Genomic DNA, 18,779 nt, shown 5'->3' with positions numbered 1-18,779 from the left:
TTGTTAAAAAGTCAATTGCACCTTGTTTGGTGAAGGATTGTGCCACATGCTGTTGTAAGCTCATTGGGTTTAAAGAAAATTAGTGGCATATGCACGAAGTCTTGGCTGCCCAAGAATATCATTATAGTTTCTGTTATGATAATGTTGCAGAGGCTGTTGATATGACGGCTGGACAAAAGATGCACATTGGTTATGCTGAAAAGATTTGTGTACTGTACTTTATGCTATGTGTTGGTGAGGGGGTCTAGTAAATGCATGTAAAATGCTTGACTAATACAACTAGTACTCATATAGGGTTGTTCCTTGAATAAATAATAATCAGGTTGGATAAGTACTGGCAGAATGAATAAAATAAAATTGATGCTGTAATTTGTAAATATGAAAGATGCTGCCTTATGACTGGCAGCCTACTCCCTCACCGAGTCTGCAGATTGTTCTTGACTGCAGTACTCTTTACTCTTTAAACCTGTTACTGGAACTAGAATGCTGCTCTCAATTAGAGAAACCTGTCAGTGGAACCAGGACTACTGTCCCAGTTACAGAAGTGTGTACTTTGGGCCTAGTATGGAGTGTAAAAATTACATGGCACAGAGGACAGAACTTGAGCAAGGATTAAAGAATACATAGTAAATATGAGAAGAATAGAAACTGCTTTAATTTCAAGTGAACTGATACAAAGATGGCTTTGTCCACTTGTGCACGTCCATAGTAAATAGCTTAAGGCTAGTTGGAAGAACTATGGTTGGGTGAAAGATAGATTGACGTTGGCTTTGGAGGGGTCTTCCTTTTATACCTTAGGAAGGTAGTCTAGTTGGCCTGTTTGAGCATATTATCAAACCTTCCCTAGTCGGCCAGGGAATATTTTAGGGAATATTTCCTTTATTGTCAAGTCAGGGGTGTTGCCCTTGGACCCCTGTTAGGAGGACTGTTGGCTTTTGTGAGACCCCTGCCCCCCAAGCTAGGGGTGGCTTCCATAGCCCTCGGACCGCAAAATAGGGGTCCTTGATAACTTCCACATTTGTAACTCGATGCATTGTGGCTCAAGTTGCTACCAACATAACTACTCTATCTAACCCAAAGGTTAGATTCACAAAAGGTCACCTTTTGCCATGTGGTTACATAGACCTCATCCAACGTACAAGTAAGGACCTAACCAATATGCAGGCTCAGACATGGCTTCTCCTTGTAATGGAAGCCTTATAACTTAGTGCACCATGGATCATTGGTGGCAACTTATGAGGATAGGGCATTGAGCATATCTAACATGGAGATTGTTGGAAATTGAATCACTTGGACGGTGGGTTCTAGATTTGCATGACTAATTGGTGCCAGCTTCCTCACTAGTGAATGGAAGTAGGTGTTGGGAAGTTGTGAGAGTGATGCTTACCAAATGGAGAATACTTGAGTGACTACAATCTATGCTGTAGCTGGGCAGCAGTCCCTCACAGTTTGAACTTGCATTGGATTCTAAATCTGATGTAGATGTGAAAAAGGTGTTGTTGGCAAAGGCTAGAAACTAGCTTCTCACTTACTTGATGGAGGATCAAAGTGCATAAACCATCTCCACAAATGCAAGCAGCCAATCTATTAGTATATCCTCATGATGTTTGACTAACATAGATGGTGGCCTTCACTTCTTTCTTCATTTTGGAATTGGTTTGAGAACTGTGTATGCTTTTTCTCCCAACTGTGTTTGTGGCATCTAGGAGATCTTTCTTGATTGATTGTGATGGAGGTGTTTTGGTGCAGTGTGTGCGAAGGATTTTGGCAAGATTGTGATCTATGGGAAGGCCTGAGTGCTTAGTGCATGGTGATGAAGATCTTGTCTAGTTCAGGCCTTGTTGGTAGTGCATGAGGAAAATGTGGCAAGAAGATCTTGGATTTGTGCAGATTGGTGGTGTTGTGCAAATTAATCTAAATCAGGTGTTCTATCTATTGGTTGGCGATAGGCAACAAAGGAGTGCCACCCTAGACCAAGTCGGCCACGTGTAGTGGCCCATAAATGCAGCAGTTGGCCATGGAATGGAACCAATTGGATGAATAAATGTCTGCTTAGCTGCCATAAATGGCACCCTAATAAATGCCCAATACAAGTCCAAAATAACCTATGAAATGCCTAAAGTTAACATGCTGGAGGGTAAACGTGATTACGCTTTATAGTTAGGAGGTGAGGTTGAAGTCCATTCTCTATGGTTCTTTTTATGCTTGAGTGGCTTGTCTCGTGTTGTCTATAAAGGAGATCTACGGTGGTGTTTTGTTTATATCAAAGCAACAACCTACTTTCCACCATGTGACATGGCAAGATGCACAAAAACCATTGGAAGCTCATGGGATTGTGATGGTCCATGCTTGATGGGTCTATTTTGCTCTTAAATAGGGTGGTATGGATGCTATCAGCAGGAGAAGTAGGCATAGGAAGCACAGATAAATCATATGGTGAGTATGGTGAATTTTTCCTTTATTTATTACTTGTGTGTAGAGGTTGTACTAGCATAGCTCAATGGTTGTTTGTTAGATTATGTGTTATTCCTTTTGGTTTTCTGCTGGTAGTGTGTGTGAAGATAGCATAGCATGTTGAGCAAATAAACTTGCCTCTTACTTAGCATATTTTTCTAGCATTTTTTATTTATTAAAAAGCCCAAAAAATGCATTTTAGGCGTTTTGTATTGCCCTCTAGACACTTGAACGACCCTATGTGTGAGGCAACTGCCCAAATTTGTCCAAAACTGGGCAAGGGAGCTATTGCTCAACAGTTGTGCGCGAAAAAATTGAAAAAAGTCAAAATGAGGTGAGAAAGAGCTTACAAGTATGTGAATGTAGATGTAGATGTTGTTGGGGTGTCTACATGTGGAAATATTGGGGCAACAAGCTCAAATTTATCGAAATGGGAGTTTAATGAGTTGATTTGGACAAAAATTCCCAAATTTTCCATGCGAATGTTGAAGAAATTTGTACAAATTCGATGAAGATTCATGCAATTGGAAGGTGAATACAGCAAAATCCCCAAAATTTTTATAAGAGTTTCAGAATCTAGGCGGGTTGGTGGAAAATCCCTAAAATTTTGGGCCTTGGGTGTATGGAATTCAAAATTTTGTTGAAATTTAGGTTGACACAGGCAAGACAAACTAGAACTTGCACAAGTTTCCAAAAACCCCCAAATTCTAAAAATTAAGAGTTTTTACACTCGTAGGGTTTGTAAGTTCTTTTGTGTAGTGAAAAATGGTAGAGATGGGCAAGATGGTCCAGAGATTGCACAAATTTCTGAAAACCCCCAATTTCAAAAATTAGGGTTTTTGATGTGTTTTTTTTCAGATCTGCAGAAAATGGCAGGCAGGGTTGAGGAGATGGTGGGCATCGCTGAGAGAGGCTGCATACAGGGCTACATGCAGGATTGGGTGCAGCTATTGTGTGTAGGCTGCGAGAGAGAGGCCATGGCCCACGTGTAGCCTGTGCAGTGAAAGAGGTTGTGTGCAGCGTATGTAGAGAGGGAGGGCGCAGTAGAAAATGCTGTGGATGAGGTGGCTGAAGCAGCGATGGCTGTGGATAACACTGTTCTGAGGGACTCTACATGTTGGAGTTGGTGATGGAACTGATACAGCAATGGCGGTGAGGCCGGGGACACAATGAATCTGATACCACATTGGATTGAATAGGTAACTCAATAGATAAGAAGTGGAGTAGAGAGTGAGAGTAAGAGGAGACACACAAAGAAGTGTGCAAGAGTACCTTCATTGAAAATGAATCACAAGGATGAAATTACAAGGTACAACCCTAAGGTTATATAGACCTACACACTAAAGAGTGTTCACACAAGAGAAAACCCCTCCCATACAAGAGGGTAAAAAGTGACAGTGGATAGGGTGTGTTCACACTAGAACGACTCAAAGATAAAAACAAGGTATGCTTAATATAAAAAGGGACTTAGTCTACATACCACTCTTCATTCCTTGGCTTGTAGTTTGTTGCCATCATCATCTACCCTTATCCACACATCTGAAGGTGTTGCCATTGCGGCCAACCATCTACATCATCGCTTGGCTGCTATCAGCCTGCTCACGGACACATTCTCTGTGGTTGCCAGTTACCATATGGCATCCATTTGTGGTGTTCGATTGCTGCAGCTTCTTTGATATTATTTGCTGTAATCTGAAGGTTCTCCAGCCTTGGTGCAGCTGCTATGACCTCATCTAACTCCTTCATACTACAAGCCATCTGATTCCTAGCCTTATCAACTTGTTTCTTCCCTTGGAGATTTGATTTTCAGCTGGGCAAGTACTTTTGACTTGTGTCTGTAGTTGTAGTAGTTGTTGTTGCTACACTCAAGATCCTATCATGAGGATGTGAAATTTTATTGCTTTGCTTAGCCTTTGATTAAAAGTTAATCAAAATGTGCTAATGTGGCTTGCACATCTGAGGTGCAAGTTAATTATTTCATAGTATGGGACCCAAGACCTTGAAAAATCAGTTCTAATAAGCTATACATGGCAAGTACTAGATAGCATTGGGTGTCAAATTTTGGCATAGATTAATTTATTAGCCATAGGGATACCTGGAAGATAAATTAGCCTAGCTAATTTAATTATTGGAGGTGGAATTATTTTTCTAGATACTAGAATAGTTATTAAATTAATATTCAGAATGAAAATTAATAAGTTGGATAATGCTAGAGAATGGAATTAGAATGCTATCACTTGGCAAAACTTGCCTATACAAGTGGAAAAAACGTTTTGGGGGTTAGTGGAAGTCTATTCTAACCATTGTAAGAGAGAAGGAGGTGTTAGAGAGCAAGGAGATGGTTTTCATGTGATTTGTAGTCACCAAAGACTAGTCCTACCACATGTGAGAGTAGTTTGGAGCCCTCTAGGTACAGGTGATAGTAGTCCAAGGTCCTTTTCGTGTAGGTGACAACATGTAGGAGGGGACAATAGCCTTTTCGATGGTTCTAAGTTGTAGATGACAGCTTTCATGGTTGTTTGAGCAAGGTATCAGCAGTTTTTCTGTCTTTTTTGCAATGAAACTTTGAAATCTCTCTCACCACAACATTCTCTCTCATCCTCCAGCCATCTCTCCAGTTATTTTAGCAAATTCTAGCCTTTTGTGTCATTAGAGAAAGAGATCTATTGTAAATCCTAATCTACAACAAAAATTAGGAGTTTTGATAGCCACCTTGGAATGCATGCTGAAAATTGAGGCCCTAGGACTTGAATTCAAGTAGCTGAAATTGAAGAATTTCAGGGAGATTCAAGAGATCAGCCAACCAATATTAGATTTGGGCTTGAATTTGTCTTTGAAGGAGCAGGGTGAAGGTTAAACCAAGGGGCAAATTGATTTGACGGCTTCTTGGTCAATTTTAACGAGAGACACTTGAATTAGGTTGAAATGTTTGTGCGATTGACAAACGATCCTTGGTTTATTCTTAAAAGGGGGCAGCAAAGGAAAAATAGGTAATTGCTTTCAAGAGCTTTGAGACAACAAGATGTAGCAAAGGAAGAGCCAATGTAGCAGCATGATGTTTCAAATGTGGGTAGTGAGTATAAGCAAATGATGTGAGTGGGGCTATTGATGCATATGCAAGGCTAACTTGGAAGTGCCAATCCAACGTTTTTCGGACAGCAAGGCATGTATGCAATGATGGGGCAGCTAGGTTATGAGGATGTATGGTATAACTCCTTATAATATACAACCACCAATACGTGGTATGCAAGGCCCAATGTATCCATGTATGATTGGTAATGTGCATAATCCTGCATATACAAATATTGGCATGATACTGGGGCACAAAGTGGCAAGTTTGGCAATGCATATATGCAATTCATATGTGTTTGGGACTCATGGTATTAATGCTGGTGATGCAAATGGTATTAGTCGTGAGGAAAAATGCAGCTAGTAATGAATGCAATACATGGGAAAATATATCTTGGTATGGTTGGTGGTATGTAAATTTCCATGCTAAGTTATATTGCAATGGCCCATACCTTGATGTGTTTCAGTTAGAGCTTGTTTTGGATTGGGCTCTTTCTGGCTCAGTAAAGCATAGAAGATTCAGAGTATTACTTGATGCTTAGGGGAAAGGTCACACCTCCACTCTCCTAGTGATGGATAGCTGGATTATATAGTGGATTTGGGATGTACTTGGTTTGCATCCAGGTTATTGTATGGTGGCGATATTTTTGCCATTGGGATCACTATGGTTTAAGTGATTGGAATTTCATATGCAAAGGGCATGAGCATGTTTAAGCAATATGTGCACATCTTGTTTGACTAGGTGCTAGCATATATTTTCAATAGTGGTAATAGATGCGTTGGCACATTGTAGTGTAATCGAGGGCTATTGCAAGGATTTCAACGGGGTGGTTTTTCACAAGGACGTAAAATTTTATTGCTTTGCTTAACCTTTGATTAAAAGTTAATCAAATGTGCTAATGTGACTAGCACATGTGAGGTGCAAGTTAATTATTTGATAGTGTGGGACCTAGGACCTTGAGATATCAGTTAATACCAAAGGCAAAAAGTTGTAATAAGTTATGTGTGATATATACTACATGGTATCCAGTGTTAGATTTTGGCCTAGATCAATTTATTAGCCACTAATATCAATGGTGACATTAGAGACTACGCATTAGTTAATCAATTAATGCCGGTCTAAGGGCTAATAACTCTTGAGGGATACTTGGAAGACAAATTGGCTGAGGCAATTTAATCATTGGCTAGTGTACTTATTTTTTTTGGCACTACAATAATTATTAAATTATTAAAATTAATTTAATAAGTTAGATAATGTTGAAAAATTCGATCAGAAGGTTGCCACTTGGCAAAACTTACCCATGCAAGTGGGAAAAACGTTTTTGGGGGCTAATGGGAGTCTATCCTAGCCATTGTGAGAAAAGAGTTGTTAGAGCAAGGAGATGTTGTTAATGTGATCTGTAGCCATCAGAGACCAATTCTACTGCAGGTAACAACAATTTGGAGCTTTCTAGCTGTAGGTGATAGCAGCCTAAGGTCCTTTTGGTGCAAGTGACAGTATATAGAACGGGGTACTAGCAGCTGTAGGTGATAGCAGCCCAAGGTCCTTTTGGTGCAGGTGATAGCATATAGGAGGGGGTACTAGCCTTTGTGGTGGTCCTAAGGTGTGGGTAACAGTTTTCATGTTTGTTGCTCTACTCATCCTCTAGCCATTTCTCAAGTTATTTTAGCAAAATCCAGCCATTTGACTCATCAAAGAGATTCTAGTCAATGTTTGCTGTAAACCTTGTGAAGAAACTGCCAGGGTTTGCACTGAGGGAACATAGAGTGTACGGCTAAGATAGAAACATAGAGACACATATAGGGACATATAAAACTCATATCCTTAAGCGCAAAATGCAAAACTTAAAACTCAAAACGCAAAAACACAAACATAGACGGAGAAAGAAGGGTACTTTGAAGTGAATGAATCAATGTAGTAAATGAATGTAAGAGTGTACAAAGTGCTCAAGGGTAAAGTAGTGAGTGTCAAAGAGTGACACCCATCGAAGACGAATCTCGAGTGATGTAACTGCCAATTGAAGATGAGGGAGTGATGAATAATCAAGGGCAGTAGGGTGGTGAACACAGTAGTTGAAGATTAAAATTTGTTAAATGCAACTGTGTATCACCAGAGACGGCCGAAAATTGATTACCTGAGGGATAGAACTATTAGGTGATGTGACAGGGGAGGGGTTTACTAATGTAGGTGGCTTGGTGGACAGCCAAAACATAGGCACTACAGTAGTCGCCTGGTGGGAGAGAGAGCAACACCTTGTTGTCTAGCACTAGATTCTAAAAATGTAGATTGATAAGGTGCTATGATGATGCAACAAATGGAGACCTTCAAATAGCAGGCTGATGGTTGGAAACTGGTTATCTAGGGTTGGATGGTGATGGGTTGTAGTCGGTGATGGTTAGACAATAGATGGTAGGTGGTTGATGGCTGAAATATGCATAGTGAAGTGAGAAATCTGCACAAAAGGATCAGTTGAATGGTGGGTAGCCTATCCATTTATAGATGTGGACGGACCCTCCCAAATTAGGGTTTGCATAGAAACTCTCTCGAATCGCTCTGTGTTTTAGGATTTTTCATTGATTAAGCATCTTTTGGGGCTGTTTAAGAGGTTAATCAACATATAACGTATTTTTAAACTCAACATCCCCTCTCAGGCTTGAAATAGGGTTAGAAAGGAAGGCCAAATGAGTTTTATTCCACAAGGCATCCCAATTGAAAGCAGCCATGATATCGAAAAGGTGCATGATGGCTTCCCAGTGGCCTACCAAGACTATAGAGGTGATGGTTATCTTATCGAGGGAGTCTAAGTAGTTACCCTGGAGAGGACAATGCATCGGACAAAGGGTGCGTGTCAGTTGTCTAGTGGTCTATGAAGTCTTGCAAAGGCGAATGGAACCACATTGAATTTTTTAATTTTTAATTTTTAATTTTGGAAAAAGGTGTGATTAGAGATGGTTTGCAGTCGATTAAGTGTCAAAATTTTTAAATTTTTAAATTTTTAATTTTAATTTTAAGGAGATCGAAAAGGAGTGGTCAAATTTAATACAGCTCAAAACAAAGAAGTTTATCTAACCACTTGGGGGGTGTCTATGACAAGGGAAAAGGTGATGACAAAACCCGTGGTATACCATGAAATAATAGATATTCCCTCTCCACCTTGGATGTGGAAAGCCAAAGGAGAAAGAGGAGCTTGATGTCGATCTTTGTGTGGTGCCAAGAACCAAGAGAAGGGATGAAGATGAAGATGAAGCTCTCAGACTAGAAAAGCAAGGTAGAAGTCAGTGCCATGATAGCATTAAGAGAGAGGATGGACGATTCACCTTGGAAGGGAAAGCCTTCATGTCGGTAGAAGAGAAAATCTCCTATAAAGATGAAACCATGAAAGTAAAGGCGCGCATTCCATGTCTCCACTCCAGGAAGGACCGGTGCAAACCCGTATGTTAGCCCATTGAAATACAAAAACTCGCAAGAGAGATCTGAATTTGCAAAATAGAGATAAGTAGTGATATGCTCTAAAGCAAAACAAAGCAGAAAAGTAAAGCTAAATGAAAGAACAATGCAATGAGTGTGGATGTATGAGTGAATGCCGTGGAAGACTAAAGAAGGAAAGACTATAAAAGGGGCTACCATTGTATACGTCCATCAGTAAGTCTCTATCAATAAAATGCCTGGTGAGGTGGAAAAGTGGTCCTAGATGAAGGTGCAAATGATGATCTAGAAATGGATGCAAAGGGTGCAAGGAGTGGGGAGCTAGTAGAGCAATCAATTATTCCTTTAGGAGTAGTGAAAGAGATAGGTTGTTCAGGTTGTTTGCATGCAACTAGATTGTCCAGTAGGAGTGGAGGTAGTCGCAATGGTTTGCCAAGGTTTCTTAGGAGGAAGACCTTGGGCCTTGGTATGACACTCCTAGTCCACATGGCTTGATCCTTGGCAGTGTGCAATACCTATTTTTCTTAGGGAGTTGTTGCTAGATTGGTTTTGTTTCTTTGGTTTTGTCGGAGGAAGAGGTGTCACCCTTGCATTGGTTTGCCTTCATATCTTGTGGGTTCTTGGCACCTTTGGTTTTTCCTTGCAAAGAAGAGGTAACCAAACCCTTCTTTGAATAAGAGTGCGTGGAGGGCTTCTTGCGGACTTGATTATGTAGCATTGCGTAACACAAGAATTGTCACTTGAACTCATAGAAGGTCAGCAATGGGGGCAACAAGATTATGTGCTGAATGAAATTGAGTATTTTTTAGGTAGCTTATTCAAAAAGAACGTAACCTAATCGTCGTCTAACTTTGGGGAGCTAATAGTGGCAAACTCAGTAACTGCTGATATTTGGCCAACTTGATTTTCAAATCATTTCCTTCCTTAATGGAAAGCACTTGAAGCTTAAAGTTGAGATTGATATGCGGAGTGCAATCTTGCGCCGCATAGTGGTCAATGAGATGACTCCAACGCTTAAATGCAAGGGAAAAATGATGTAATTGAGAGTGGAACTTCAAAAGCAACCCTTGCATTAACTCAATATTGGCTGTGACATTGTGAGCTCTCCATTGACGACTGTGATTAGGGTGAGCTAATTGAGGGTTCGGTAGAGGCTCTAGACCAACGAGGTCCCAAAGTCCCTGTGATTCAAGCACTTGTTGCATGGAGTTTGACAAAGTGGTGAAATTTGATCCGTTAAAACGAGTATTATCCATGAAGGCATTCTTGGCTGTTGCAACAGGAGTGGTAGTGCTAGGAGATGGATAAGGTGTGCCATTATAGGGTGGGGGAATGAAGTACACTCGGGAATTAAATCCCAGAGTACCCACCATGCATGTGGGAAGTGTGCATAGTGGATCCGAATGTGGGAATGGAGTGACTAGGCATGGGCATGGTGATTGCATGAGTAGCCCATGGAGGAAGGATAGGAACACGTGGGACAGAGAATGGAAGTCCTTTCGTAGGAGTGACCTATGGAGTGTGTGATGGCACGCCATAGATAGAGGATGAAAATCCTTGCATCTAAGAGGCCAATAGATAATAAGGTGAGTGTCTTGGTGAAGTGAGGGGGATACCCATCATTGCTGTCCTTGGATGAAAGGAAATGCTCACTTGTGGGTAGATGGAAGGCACAATGCTAAAGGGTGGCATTCCCCCTAATCATATACCAGGATGGAAAGTGGTAGTGAAGTGAGGGTAGGTGGAATATGGTGCGGCGAAAGAGAGTGCTAGGAGTTGAGATGGAGGCTCTAACTCCTTGTGTGTTGGATGCGGAAGTGGAGTGCAATCCAAGGTTTTGGAATGAAGAAGAGAGGAAATTGAGATGTGAATAAGAAGTGGGTGGGACCAGAGGGATTTGAGAAGAGTGGTTTACATGCTCAAATGAAAAAAAAGATGTAGATATGCTTGATGAAGGATGCTTGCTTTGAGACTCCTCTCTATTGAAGCTTACATACAGAAAAGCATGTGGATTTTGTGCATCAAAAGAAGAAATAGAAGAGGGTTTTGTTTCATATGACTCAAAGGGATTATACGAATTTGACATTGGGCTTGGCTGAGATGGAGAAGATGGGTCGCGAGTCGCACCAAATGTCGTGTGCCCTCCATGATCAGAGAGGTGGCTAGTCCCACCAACCAGTTTGGATGTAGTAGCAAAGCTGGTAGGAGTGTAAACACAACTATATGTGATGCGCAAGTACTCTTCACACTCCTCTATCATGTGAATGTAATCTCGAATAGGAGGAAACAAAGAAGTTGAAGGTGAAGGTAGAGTGTTGTCTTCCTTACCAAGTCCATAATGCCTTCTTAGAGTCTCTAGTGATGGAGAAACTTGATAAGACAACATGGGGTCCCGAGAAGGCGTCTAAGATGATGTGATTTGGTTATGATTCATTTGTGTGCCTTTCGCAAAACCAAGCCTCCGTAATATCCGTAGAATACTCTTTACAAGAGCACTAGCTTTGCCGCCATGTGAATAAATTGCTAGGGTTTGCATTGAGGAGCCACAGAGTGTACGACCACGATAGAGACAAAAAGACATAGACAGTGACGTGCAAAACTTAAATCCTAAACGCAAAACACAAAACTCAAAACTCAAAACGCAAAAATACAAACAGAGATAGAGAAAGAAGGGAACTCTGAAGTGAACGAATCAATGCAGTAAATGAATGTAAGAGTGTCTATAATGCTCAAGGGCAGAGCGATGAGTATCGGAGAGTGATGTCAATCAGAATTGGATCCTGACTGTTATAACCACTAGTTGGAGATGAGAGAGCATTGAATAATGAAGGGCAGCAAGCTGGTCACCAAGACACAACAATCGATGGCTGAACCCTTGGTATCTCTTAAATGCTGAATCTAGAAGAATTGGGATAGAGATACTAAGCTTAGTCTGAAACCAGCCTTCCTTCTTGGAATGGGTGGTGATAACCTGATTTAAGAGTTAATTACAGTAATAAATAAATGCACATAAAATGAAATACACACTTTACCATAACATTCTTGGACAGTAGACACCCTGTTGGTCCCAAAATTGGCGCCCCTTGCAGTATTTCTTTAGCTTTCATTCAATTGGAAGGAGTAAACTTGAGATTCTTCAATCTTCTCCTGCTAACCAATTGCTCTTGCTGTCATAAATGTCCAGCAAGCCTTTTAGGTCATTTGTCCCTTGTTTCACCCAGGACTTCTCCTCCAATTTGACCCTTGGCTGGCCAAATGCTGCCCCAAATCAATTCGGGATGAGCTGGCTCCTGAAATCCCTTGATAACCTTCAATTATCAGCTGCTGATTTCAGTCCCTTGAGCCTTTAATCTCTAGCACGGATCCCAAGGTGGCTGCTAAACCCTAATTTCTACTGTGAATTAGGGTTTACTGCTGAAATTACAGATCAGCCCACCAAAAATGGCTGAGATCTCCTCCGAATGGCTGAGAATTGCTTAGAATGGCTGAGCATAGGCTGAAGGAGACGAGAGAATGTTGTAGAGAGAAAATTTTGAGATTTGTCGTGAAGAACTGATTAAAATCAGCTGCTGCCCTGCTATACCAGCCCTAAACGGATGCACCGACAACAATAGGAGCATTAGGGACTGTGATCTTCAGGAGAAAGTGCATCAGCAGCAATTGTCAGCTTCCCAAGGTCAAGAATATGCAATCTCCATCACAAAATGGTCTCCAATGGCTGGGAATTGGCCCCAGAAGCTGGCAGCAACAGTCCAACACCTCTTTCCAATAGCTCCAAAATGAAAAAACGAGATTTTCCTCTCCCTTCAGCCCTATTTAGCCTTTCCCCCACTTGCATGGGAAAGTTTTGCGAAGTGGCAGCTTTCTTAATCCATTTTCATCAATTTTCAGCCATTTAATTAATTTTCAGAATTAATTAATTCTGAAAATTAATTCAGCCCTTAATCCATGCCCCAAAAATTGACCTTGCCGATCCAAAAATTAATTGGCTAGGCCATTTGCAACCCAAAGTGGTCCCATGCATTAATTGACCCTTGGACAAGCATTAATCCATTAATTAATGCCTAGTCCCTAATGTCACCATTGACACTTAATGGCAAATTAATGATCCTAGGGGCAAACTGACACTAAAATTCACCTAGAATCTAACAAGTGTAACTTGTTACAACTTTTGCCTTTTGACACCCATCTTTTTCATAGGGTCCTTCGGTCTTCAACTGTGAGAAAGTAGCTTGCACCTCACATATGCAACACATGTGCATCTTTTATTTGCATATTTGATTAATCCTTTAATCAAATGTCAATTAAACATTAGCAAAGCATCAAATTTTCACGACCTCGTGACAGACCACCCCCTTGAAATCCTTGCAATCGTCCTCAATTGCACTGTAATGTGTCAAAGCAAACAATACCGCACTGGAACTTTCACAAGGCATCATAGCCAACACAACATTGACCACTGTTGACTAACTATCTCATATGCCCACCATTTGCTGAAAATTTCCAGCCAGAATAAACATAGCATAAAGCTCAACAACAGTCTAGAACTGTTGCCAGAAACTCATCAGATGCATCCCAAACTCTTGTTTCTCAACAGTGCTGACTACACAACCATAGTAAAGCATAAACCGAGCCGAAACTATGGCTGAATTGTCAATGACATTCGTTTACATGCGGTTGTCCATGGAATGAGCTGTAAACTATTAAAAACTGAGCATGACCTGATCATAAACTGATCATGGACTGATATGAAGAACTTATCACAAATGGCTGCAAATGTGACTCCAAACTGATCAAAGCTGATGGTAAAAAAAAACTGATCAGAAACTGATGCAAAAGCTGATGCAAAACTGATCCCAAGTGATCATAAACGGTTCTCAAACTGATCAAAAACTAAGCTGACACTAATCAGAAATTGATCTCAAAACTGAGGCAAAAACTCATGCCAAATTGGTCCAAAAACTCATGCATAAGTATAGTCTCAGAGCCGCGGTGACAACCATACTCATGTACATGTATCTCACAGTGACCAGTACACCGAGTAGTGACCTCATGGCAGACATACTGTCAGCACAATACCTTGGATGCATGCTGAATACATCCGAGATCCACTACATACGAGAGCTGTCCAAAACTGGTGGAGTGGAAGTGCTACCTCCCCCTTGAGCATCAGGCAATGCTCCGAATGCCTGCTCTGCTGAATCTAAGTAAGCCCAATCCAAAGTCGGCTCTAACTGAAAGGCATCGAGATAAAGTTGCAACAACTGAGGATGGTCTGCCAAGTCATCCTCTTCCATCCATTTTGCATCCATTGGTGAATAATTTTGAAACTTCACTAAATATCTTCTGGAAACTTTACCTCTGACCTTCCTTTCCTTATGTGCCAAAATCTACTCGGGTACCAAAATCTCATCTAGTTCCTCAACATGTGGCTGAATTTCAGCAGATACATCTTCTGGTACATCACCACGAAAAGGTCTCAACAAACTGACATGAAAGGCATTGTGTATCCGCCAATGTGGAGGTAATTTCAACCGATATGCCACATCGTTGACCTTTTCCAACACTTGAAAGGGCCCATAGTATCTCTGCTTAACTTCGGATACCTCTCTCTTCCCTTCATCTTTTTTGGCCTTGCCTTTTCGAAACGCAGCAATACATAATCGCCCTTTGCAAACTGCAAAGCACGTCTATGGCGATCAGCTGCCCGCTTTTGCTTGTCTTGTGATCTCTGAAGTGCATACTTTATCTTTGCATAGGTTGCATCCAAGCTTTCCACAAAGCTATCAACCTCAAAGATATTATCCTTAGTGTGCAAAATAGGTGGAACCTTCTTGCCATCCTCAACCACCTCAAATGGAGCCTTGCGAGTGGAACTATGCACCGTATTATTGTATGCAAACTCAACCAATGGCAAATACTGCTCCCATTGTGTCTTGTGGTCTGAAACATAGCACCTCAAAAGATCTAACACTCTGGAATTTGCTTCCTCAGATTGACCATTTGTTTGCAGATGGAAGGATGATGAGAATTTCAGCGTGGTACCCATATTCTCAAACAACCCCTTCTTGAATAGACTGGTCATCCGAGGGTCTCGATCACCGATGATCGACTCAGGCATACCATGAGACTTGAAAATGTGTTGCATAAATAATCGTTCCATATGATCAGCCTTTATCTTCTTCCTCACCAGAATGAAATGGGCTTGTTTGCTAAACCTGTAAATAATAGTCCATATCCCATCATTCCTTGTAGGTGTCCTAGGAAGCTCAAAGATAAAGTCCATAGCAATGCTCTGCCAAGGCCTATCTGGAATAGGCAAGGGTTGCAAGAAGCCCGACATCTTTTGCCTATCATGCTTTACCTTCTGACATATGATGCATGCCCTAACATACTGCTCTACATCATGCCTCAAAGTTGGCCAATAAAAAAAATGCTCCACTGCCTTGACTGTGGTATCAATACCTCTGTGTCCTGCATACGGAGGGGCATGACTTTCAATGATCACTGTAGGCCTCAACTGCTTTGTGACACACAATTGTCCATGCATCAACAAAAATCCATCTCTTAGCATTAAATGCTCATGTCTTTGGCCATTGCAAAGCTGATCATAAACATTAGCAAAGTCCGAATTAGTAGCATATTGCTCTTTGAATACTCAGTGTGATAAACTATAGTGACGGTTGAAATTTGTGGCTTAAGTGACAATGCATTAGCCACAACATTTTTTTTACCATCAATGTGTACAATCTGAAAATAAAACAGGAGAGAAAATTTTCCCATCTCATATGCTTCTTTGACAACTTTGTTTGCGTCAGAAAGTATCAAGTCTGATGGTCTGTCTGCACTGTAAAATCAGCCCCCAACAAATAATGTTTCCACGTAGACAGTGTATGAATTACAATCAAGAGCTCTTTCTCATAAACCTGTAAATTGCTCTCTTCACCGTGGAGAATTCGGCTCTCATAAGCCACAACTCGGCCATCTTGCATAAGAACAACCCCAATGCTGTTACCACATGCATCACACTGAACCACAAATGACTTCCTTCGGTCAGGCAACACAAGCACAGGATCTGAAGTCATCTTTTCCTGCAACTTTTTAAATGCTGAAATTTCCACTGTTGTCCATCTAAATGGCACATCTTTCTTTTGCAAAGCATGCAATGGAGATGCAATTTCAGCAAACCCGCGTACATACTTTCTATAGTAAGAACATAAACCCAAGAAGTTGCGGATCTCATGAACATTCTTCAAAGCTGGCCATGAACGTATTGCTTTAACCTTAGCAGGGTCTATACGAATACCATCAGCCGATACAATATGTCCCAAGAAGTGGATTTCATGCAAAAAGAATTCACTCTTCTTGTCATTGATAACCAGCCTATGCTTTCGTAGCTCATTGAAAACAATGCCCAAGTGCTTTCTATGCTCCGTCTCATTCTTTAAATAGACAATCATGTCATCAAAGAAAGTACCCACAAATGCTCTATGTGGCCGAAAGATGCGATCCATCATCCGATTAAAAGTGACAGAAGCATTCGTGAGTACAAAAGGCATGACAAGAAATTCATATAACCCAAAAGATGTCCTAAAAGTTGTCTTAGGCACATCCTCCGGTCTGATGTGTATCTGATGATACCCACTTTTCAAATCTATATGGTTGAATATTGCTGTCCCCTGCAATCTATCCATAACATCATCGATCCGAGGGATTGGAAAGCGGTTCTTTATCGTGATCTTTACGATAGTCAATGCACATACGCCATGAACCATCCTTTTTCTGCACCAAAAACACTGGAGAACAGAAAGGAGATGAGCTGGGCTGAATCAGCCCTTTTTCTAACAGCTCATTTACCTGACTCATAATCTTCTCCTGTTGGGCTGCACTGACTCTATAGGGTGGCTTACTAGGAGGGCTACTTCCAGGGATAAGGTCTATGCCATGATCTTCGGGTCTTTCAGGTGGTAGTTGCCTTGGAAGTGATTGAGAGAAGCAATCAACGTACATTTTCAGAAATGACATGCGATCATTCTCTAATTTAGACATATTCCCAACATTCTCACTATCATTCTTATCCTTAGCAAAAACTAAATACGTTGAAAGATGATTTTTCATTACTTTAGAAATAGCAGCTGCAGATACAATAGGGAGAGATTCCCCTTTCAACTTCACATCAAGTGTGAGTGTCTTTCCCTTGTGTTGAATAGTGATCTCTTTTGCATATGAATCAATTACTGCATGCATATGGTGGCACCATGGCATACCAAGCAACACATCACAACCCTCAAGTGGAGCGATGTAAAACTCTTCGCTGTCCACATATCCCTGTATGTACAACCGAAGCTTTCCAATGAGTGGTGTGACAGGTTTTGCATGACCCTTACATGCCATTCCAACTTCCCCCATGGCTCCCATCTTATCGTCTTTGATGTCTAGACGGGCTGCCATGTTAGTAGAGATGAAGTTGGCTCGTGCACCTTTATCAAAGAAAATCAATGTATGCTGATTCCTAATTTTGCCCCATGCTCTGCACAACTCAGTAGCATCATCATTGGGCTGATCACTAACAACATCGGGCACCAATCCCACTGATGTTTTGGGCCTTTTACCCTTAGGATCTCCTTGATTTTTTGATTTTGCAGCTTGCTGCCTATTGGGACAATTCTTTGCAATATGACCCTCCTGTTCACAAATAAAGCATTTATTTGCAGCCATCAATTCCCTACGTTGTGCCAATGTTTTCGAGCCCTTTCTTTGCTGTTTTGGCCTTTTTTCAGGTTGGTTTTTAGATATGCCCCTTTTCTCAGCCTAAAGCAACTTTTTATTCGGCTTCTCCCCGCTCTCTTGGAAGCCCGAATTCTTTCCACGCAGTAAAGCATTGGCTGTAGCAGCAGTCTCTATGAGCTGAGACATGCTAGACATGGTGGATTTTATGCAAAAATCCCTAATTCCTTTGGGCAACCTGTATACATATTTTTCCACCTGCTCATGAAGGGGTACGGCACGATAAGAAGTGACGGGCAGCAATGCATCCCAAGACTTCTTATTGTATTGCTCTAAATTCTTGCATTCCTTAGCATCAAGCTTGTTCCAAGCTGTCATGATGTCCACCTCAAAGATACTAGTCAACCAATTCGATGCAAACATTTGCTTGAATTGTACCCATGTTGACGGTGCTCTACCTTGCATCAAGAGCGTGGACCACCACTGCAATGCATTCCCCTTCAAGAAAGTGGCTGCCTTTCGAATCTTAGAGGATTCGGTGAAGTTTCCCCCTGAATAGGCTGCATCAAATTGCTGAATGAAGGTCAAAGCGTTCAGCCTATCTTTTGCACCATTGAAGGACTCAAACTTCACTGCTTTTTCACCCTCATCATAGTCTTTTGCTTCCCCTTTGGGAGTCAAGTTGTCATACACTGGTTGCTGCAAAAAGGGTGCATTTGCTGTATTTATATCATGACCAAACCAAAATGAAGCATTTGGATGACCAGCAGTCATTCCTTGAGTCCCATAAGCATTTGGGGGTGCAGATGCATTGCCAAACATTCCACTTTGTGCCCCAAGCATCAAGCCAATGCTACCATACATAGGGTTTTGCACATTTCCAGCCATACCCGAATACAATGGACCTTGCACACCATGCATTGGTTGCTGTATACCATAGGGATTTGTGCCATGCATTTCGCGTATGCGGCCCTTGGCCAACCATTGCATGAAAAATCGTACTACCACCAAAGTATCCTGGTTGCCCCATCATAGCATGCATGCCCGGCTGTCCAAAATCCATTGGATTGGCACTTCCATAATGGCCTTGCATTTGCATTCC

At 41.4% G+C, this 18,779-nt stretch overlaps 1 pseudogene; it reads right to left on the bottom strand.

Annotated features, from left to right (window-relative positions):
* Positions 1-407: 407 nt before the first annotated feature.
* LOC148034148 (uncharacterized) lies at positions 408-18,499 on the bottom strand (annotated as a pseudogene).
* Positions 18,500-18,779: the final 280 nt, after the last annotated feature.

The sequence above is a fragment of the Lygodium microphyllum genome, chromosome 7 (assembly GCF_053477565.2).
Source record: "Lygodium microphyllum isolate KBCC chromosome 7, Lygodium_microphyllum_v1.1.10, whole genome shotgun sequence".
In the NCBI taxonomy this organism is placed as follows: Eukaryota; Viridiplantae; Streptophyta; class Polypodiopsida; order Schizaeales; family Lygodiaceae; genus Lygodium; species Lygodium microphyllum.
This window is presented reverse-complemented; position numbering and strand designations above follow the sequence as displayed.